The sequence below is a fragment of the Triticum dicoccoides genome, chromosome 6B (genome assembly GCF_002162155.2).
Source record: "Triticum dicoccoides isolate Atlit2015 ecotype Zavitan chromosome 6B, WEW_v2.0, whole genome shotgun sequence".
In the NCBI taxonomy this organism is placed as follows: domain Eukaryota; kingdom Viridiplantae; phylum Streptophyta; class Magnoliopsida; order Poales; family Poaceae; genus Triticum; species Triticum dicoccoides.
In genome coordinates this window covers 705173604-705180599 of record NC_041391.1, presented here as the reverse complement: position 1 = coordinate 705180599, position 6996 = coordinate 705173604, and the positions used below count along the sequence as shown (strand labels likewise).

Sequence of the window (6996 nt, the reverse complement as noted above, 5' to 3'; positions counted from 1 at the left end):
TATTTATCACCAAAAATCGTCTTGGGGGCGCCCATGGCTAGAGATGCTATAAGTCCGTGAGTCGTGGACTGTTGCCTACAACCAGCTCACCCACGGACGTGCTCCATCGCTCTTTCGCCTCCACCGGGGCATCATCTACCTCAATCTGTATAGGACGCACCCAGGGCTCCCAAGAACTGAGAAATATCTACAACAAGGAAACCAGAGACATCGGTCGCGCATACTTCCATCCACTCACTAGGTCTATCCAGGACGGTCATTGTGACCGCAAATGATCCCCAGGGTGACTAACATTTTGGAAATACATCATTAGCATTTTAAAAGATATATTTTCTCATGTCTACATTTTCCATAAGCATTGAACTTTTCTTTTACACACCAGGAAATGTTTTATACACATGTTTAACAATTTAGAAATACATGATTAACATTTCTATCGAGTGTAGTAGTATTTTTTGGTGTCTACTTTTTCCATACACGTTGTACATTTTTTGCATAGAGAAGGAAAAAAATGTATACACGTTTAACATTTTCCAAATGCAAGATTTTCTTTTGAAAACTCATATTATCTTATGTGTGTACCATTTCTCCATACACATTGTACATTTTTATACATTTTTCGTATACATTGAAAACATTTTTTATACACAACATTTTTCATATGAATGATCCCATGTTTCAAAAATTTAAGATATACTTTCAGAATATGTGGAAGCATAATCTAAAGTAAAAAAAAGGAAAGCAAAGACCATAAACAAAAAATGTGAAAGGGAAAATTCAGAAAGAATGTGAAAGAAAAACAGAGAAAAAAAACAGGGCTTTTATGAGGTCTCACTCTCACGCGCCTGAGCTTTGTCTCCTCTCCCGATCTCTGTTAGACAGACGGAACCCTAGATCCAGAGCCCTCCCCCTCAATCCCCACCCTCCCAGGCGCCATTTCTCCCAAGATCGAGCGCGCAGCAATGGCGACCAGAGTTCCCCCGCCTGCCAAGAGGAAGAAGGAGGTTCCAACTCGCCACCAAACCTGGCCGCTCTTCCCCCCACTGCGGCCGCAGGCTGGTCCACCCTCCCACCCGACCTCGTCCGCCGCATCGCCGACTCCCTCCTCGCCACCAACGACCTCGACTGCTACATGCACTTGCGCGCCGTCTGCCCCGGCTGGCGCGCCGCCACCGACGACCCCAAGGACAGCAGCTCCGACCGCCGCTTCGAGCCGCGCCGGTGGATCCTCCTCGACGAGGTCTTCCGGAGCGAGGGGGAAGATATGCTTCTGTGCAACACCGACAACGGCCGCTTCCTCCGCAGAAAGTTCCCCATGCTCCGCGACCACTACGCCGTGGCAACCACTCACAGCGGCTACTTAGTGCTGGCGGACAAGAGCCCTCCTCACACGGCCAGCGTCCTCAACCCTCTCACCGGTGCCGTGGTCCGTTTCATGGTACCCATGCCTCCGCAGATGGGTGCCGCTGACGTCGTCTTTCGTGATGGCTCTCCGCTCAAGCTCGTTTTCATCTGCAACTCGTCTCATGCGCAACATTACACGGCTAGTCCCGATAGTCAGAGTTTCACCGTGCTTGATTGTGGACCAGATTATAATTTCTTACTCAAGACGGCCGTGAATGGTGGTGTGTACGCGAGTTTGAACAAAGCTGCCACGTTTGCTATTCTAATCACCTACCTGGCAGCCTATCATTTCCCGCCTGGTTTGAGTACAAGCATGTTGCTTGCCAATGTTTTCTCCGGCTGCACATATGACGGAGACGATGATCGATGTTTTCTAGTCGGATTGGATGGACACATGTTGCTCGTCTTCAGAAAACGTACAAGCATCTTCCCCGGTGTTCTCAGATTTGACACCGTGACCCGCCAGCTCGTGCCTATGTGGAGCATCGGCAGGTTTGCCATCTTCATTGGGCATCGAAGGTGTGTGACTGTGGATGCTGATAAGTTCCCAGGCATTGAGCCGAATTGCGTCTACTTCACTCGACATCTGGATCGGTCCGCTCGCATATAGAAGTATAACTTCAATTTGATCCAAGTGATATCTGAAGATGTCGATTTCTTGGAGCATGACGATCAGTTTGTCCTCGTCGCCGACCGTCCTTTCACCATCATCCATCTTCTCTCCAGCTACACCATTAACATGCCAGATTCTCAACTGCCCTTCTAACAAAAGCCATAAGGTGCCGACAAGTCAACTGTGGGGACAGTGATCTCGACAACCGACCGACAATGTTATGCTTTTGCCAAGTAGTAATTGTTCCTAGTCATTTTGTTTTGCTATTTTGGTTTGCCTTGCCCTGTTACGGGTAAGGCACATGTTGCTTATAGGATAGATCACCTGTGGTGGAACTACTGCTTTCTATCTCAATGAGTACCTACTACTACCTAGCTAATGCTACATCCATTGTGCTTGATGCTATCTTATGTCTATGTGTCCACTTGTTCTTCTCTTGTACTAGTCTTGTACTACTTCTTAACAACGTAATATGGTGCTTAATTTCTTAGTAATGTCGGCCCTGTTTTTGCCAACTTCAAAGTTTAGCTCCTACAATCGGGCATTGAATCTATTACCACGCCATGTCCTTCTCTATAAGCTTTGTTAGTTTGCAATGTCTTGTATTGGAGAAGAATCGGGTTTATTGATTTTTCGATTTGCTTACTGACGGTTTGTGGAGCACCTGTAAGTTGCTGCTAAGGCTTAGAACAGGGTACGGGTGATGAAAGTATTGTGTCCTGGTTGAATTATACTGAAGTCGTGGTTTACCATTGATCAATGAACTATCTGTTGGAAATATGAGCAATTTACCGAATGATTTTATTAACAGAAATACTAGATAAAGCATGAGTAGTATAGCAGTGATAAAACAAGTCATGGGATTTGACAAAGAGAAGGTAAATAACATCTGCATATATGAGCTAGAACCGATCATCTCTCGAGCAGACAGTAGATCAAGATGCATATATGAGGTAGATACTAACATGTCTAGGGCAAACACTAGAATAACGAACTGTGGCAGGACCTCTAACAGGAAAAACAAGAACACGTACGGGACATCAGCCGGAGCAGAGGCACTGGACTTGGGGTCGGTGTCCTCCATGTCGTCGAGGAGGTTGTCGACGTCGGGGTAGTAGTCATCGTCGGGGAAGTAGTCGTCGGAGTCCGGGGCGTCCGTGACGAAGAAGTCAGTAGTCGCGTAGAGCGCTCCCCAAAAACCTTATCACCCTTCTCCCGTACAAGACTCAAAGAGGTGCGATTTCGGAGGCCTACTGTCCCGACTCGCGGTGCACGCCGCAAGCCGGGATCAAGAAGAGAGCGTCAGCTCAGAGATTGGAACCAGAGGCGAGAGGAAGGAGAAGTTCTGGTGCATCTCTCTGAGAGGAGCGACCTCCCTTTTATAGGCGCAAGAGAAGGAGGCGAGAGGGCAGCGACGGGAGGCGAAACGAAGAGAGGGAGACGAAGCGATTCGTATACCCGTCGTGCGTGGCAAAAATTTAACATCGGCTCGGCTCATTCCCGCAACCCGCGGCGCGTCTGTGACGAGGCGAGGCGTGGCGGGCGGCGGAGGTGCGCGCGTGGATGTCCCTCTTGTTCTCATGCTCATACAAGTGGGGAAAGAGCCTCCCTTATAAAGAGGTCCAACTCCCTCTAAACTAGCAATGTGGGACTAAACTTTAGTTGCACCTCTTGCCTTTGCACGAATAGGCTGCGTGGGCCTTTAGGATTTATTAGGAATTTCTGAAACTGCTATTGGGCTAGGTCTAAATAGACAAAAATTTCAGCACTATCCATCTTTAAACTTGGCTGGAGACAATGTTGGGGCCTGGTTTTCTCTTTGGCCTTGTCCCTTATTCTTGGGAGCCCGGGTTTGGCGGCTCTTCAGATCCTGGTAAGTTATTTTTTAGCTAACTGATGTACACTTTAAGATTGCAATGTGCCATTGAGATCATCAATTCATTCAGTTAGGATATCAAGTGTTTTTTCTTAAAACAAAAATCAGTTTTTTTAACCCGGTAGACGGAGGTCAGGTGTATTCATTTAGCACTCACTAGTCATTTAGTTTTGTACCTGGGAAAGTGAAACCCTCTTATGTTTCAGGGGATACATTTTAAACTCTAAATGAAATTGCAACGTCTGCCTCCTCTGTTTTCCTTGGTAGTAGTCCAAGATGATCGATGGTTTTGTTATCTCTCTGAGATCATTGCATGTCGTTCTTAGGGCATCTACAGCACCGGCTATCTGTTGGCACCGTTTTTGCCAATCTCTGAACTCTGCTCCTGCCATTAGATATATTAATTTTGCAATGTCATGAATGGTGCAAGAAACGGGTCTTTGGTTTCATTACCGGTGGTCTCTGGAACTGCTGTACATGGCATTAGAACAGGGTATGGATGTAATGTTTCATCCATCTTTCTGAAGCTCCCTGTAGTGACTGTTATGCTTCCATCCTTGCAGAGGCCCAATCTGCAGCACCATTGCTGTTAAGAACAGAGGTGTGCTAAACTAGACGTTCTCTGCATATAAATATTTGTGAGACGGTTGGCGATTGCTATCATAAACAAGATATGTTGTATGCTGAACTTGCAAATAATGTGTACTACCATAAGGCGTGGGTCTGGAGAAGCTGCATTGAAAGTCGCATGTGTATGCTTGTGGCAAATCTTTCCCTATTTTTTTTAATTTTAATTTAATAATAAAGCACGGATTGACTTCGTGGGTTCACCGTCACAATACACTTTTTCCCATGAATTTACGCTTTCAGTTTGAATTTAAAACATATACGCGAGAGGTGGTACTAGAGATTGATTTATTATTAGAGAAAGATTGATTGCGTTAAAGATTGTTGGGCCGTCGGTCGCTTTCCAAATTGGGCTGGGCCTTCCTTCTACTATAAAAAACTTGATGCGTTACCAACCAGACCGAGTCTCCTTCTTTTATCATCGATCGATGTGCTACTTCCTCTCTACTTTGCTTCTTTCTTTCTGCACGAGACGTCCGTGATAGCACATCGATGCAGTTCCGCAGCAGATCAGGTTTCCTTCCTCATCTTTGATCCAACATGTTCTCCTTCCTCTTCTTTCACCAATCTTTCCACTTTTTGATCTAATCCTTCCTACACCCGAAACCATCTCTAACACAAACTACTTTGTGCACCCATGGGGTGTCCGGCAGGGACTCCGGCAGGGTCACCTTTCTCCTAATAATGAGTAATAAAAACCGGTATGCCCGTGGGGTTCAATCTCCTGACGTAGAGAAGATCTTATTCGTTCATCGTTTTTGTATGGGGTTCGTCCTGCTTCGGTCCCTGCGTCGTCGTGCAAGCCGGCTTGTCATCAGCCTTGCAGTAGCACAACTCACCGCAGCACCGCCAGCTTCCTCCACGATCTGCGGCTTGCAGCACACTACAAGAAATATGTCAACTAGTGACCTTCTGTCAGTGACCCTGGAAGAATTGGTCATAGATCTATGACCATTTCAGACCAATTGGTCAAAAGCTGTTCGAGGGGCTCCAAACCCTAAACCATTGCGACCATTTTGGTCGGAAAGGTCGTAATTTCCTTACATGAAAAGGTCATAAAGCAAACAGCGCTAGTCCGCTGCCTTATTTCTAGTTGCTAACGACCAATATAGATGGTCATAGCCTTGTTAATTGTGGTGGGTTGCTATGACTAGGCGCCACCTCATTAGTTTTGCCTATGTGTCATGTCCATGTGGCAGTTTTTGCCCTAGGTTGTGAAGCAACCTATATTTCTGTCATTCCCAAAATTCCCCAAAAAATCTCATAAATTCTTTGGGTCATATCTTCGTCAAATATGTAAAAACCTTCCTTGCCTAATTCAAAAATGATTCAAATATATTCATTTTCCTATTCTGTTCAGAACAACAGTTTGTGAAGGAAGTACCACTTTGGCATGTCCAAATAGTATCCATTTTCTATAGTGCTTTTCTATGCCCAAATAACCATCCTCCACCAAATGTCAGCTCGATCCATTCATTATTTTGAGCCGAGCTTCAACATTCGTATTTATGTCCAGTGTGGTAGTTTGCAAAGCAAGTACCACATAGGCTCCTCCTTTTGAGCTGAAAATTTGTGAAGACGGTCTTCTTAGTAACTGATCATCCTCAGCCAAAACTCACGCCCATTAGCCATGTGCATTTCCTGTACCGCAAATCAAACACTTGGCTGCTTATTCATGTTTGAGCATCGATCAGTCTCCTCGTGAGAATCTTATGTTGTGATTTTCTTCCTAGCACCTACCTAGGGAGTGCCCAACCTACTAGACATGCCTAGGCCGCCCAGAACACATGGCAACGCCACGGTCACGCGGTGAGCACACCGGCGGGCATGCGAGCTTTCCCGCTCTAGAGTTGGGGCCCTCGGCCACCGTCCAAACATCGATGTCTCGCCATCAAACCATGTATTTCTGATTAAATAGATACTTATTTACCTAGAAATGATTTTTGGAAAAAATAAAGAGCAAACTATGAGGCAGCTGCAGTTCAAATTTGACACGCTTCCACCTGAATCAACAGGAATTTGTCTTTTTCACCAGAGGTGGATCAAAAAATTTGACACCCAACCATTTTGTCAATTGTGCATTATATATGGCCTAGTATTTTATAAAATTGATTAGGTCCAATTTTGCAACAATTATTTGGTAGTTCCTTCACACAAAAAAAACCTCCTTTTGGGCACTCAGAAAATGAAAAATGAATTTTTCGTGCAAAGAAAATGAAAACTTTCTTAGGAAACATTGTTTGGAATTCCAAGATGCACCCTCGTGCACAATATGAGATCATTTAAACAAACTATGCCATGAATGTGGCCATAAGATTGATCATTTGGCTAGAAAGCCATAAATCTTCACGCATGATAGCTCATTTCTGAGAACACTTTTTAAAAATAATTCCCGTATTACAAGTTTATTATTTTTCCTGGAAACTTGGTCACATATAATGACACAATGCGAAGGTTTTCCAATTTTTTGATTTTT

At 45.0% G+C, this 6996-nt stretch overlaps 1 pseudogene; it reads left to right on the top strand.

Moving 5' to 3' along the window:
• Positions 1–962: 962 nt before the first annotated feature.
• Positions 963–2170, top strand: LOC119321568 (annotated as a pseudogene).
• The last annotated feature ends 4826 nt before the right edge of the window (positions 2171–6996 follow it).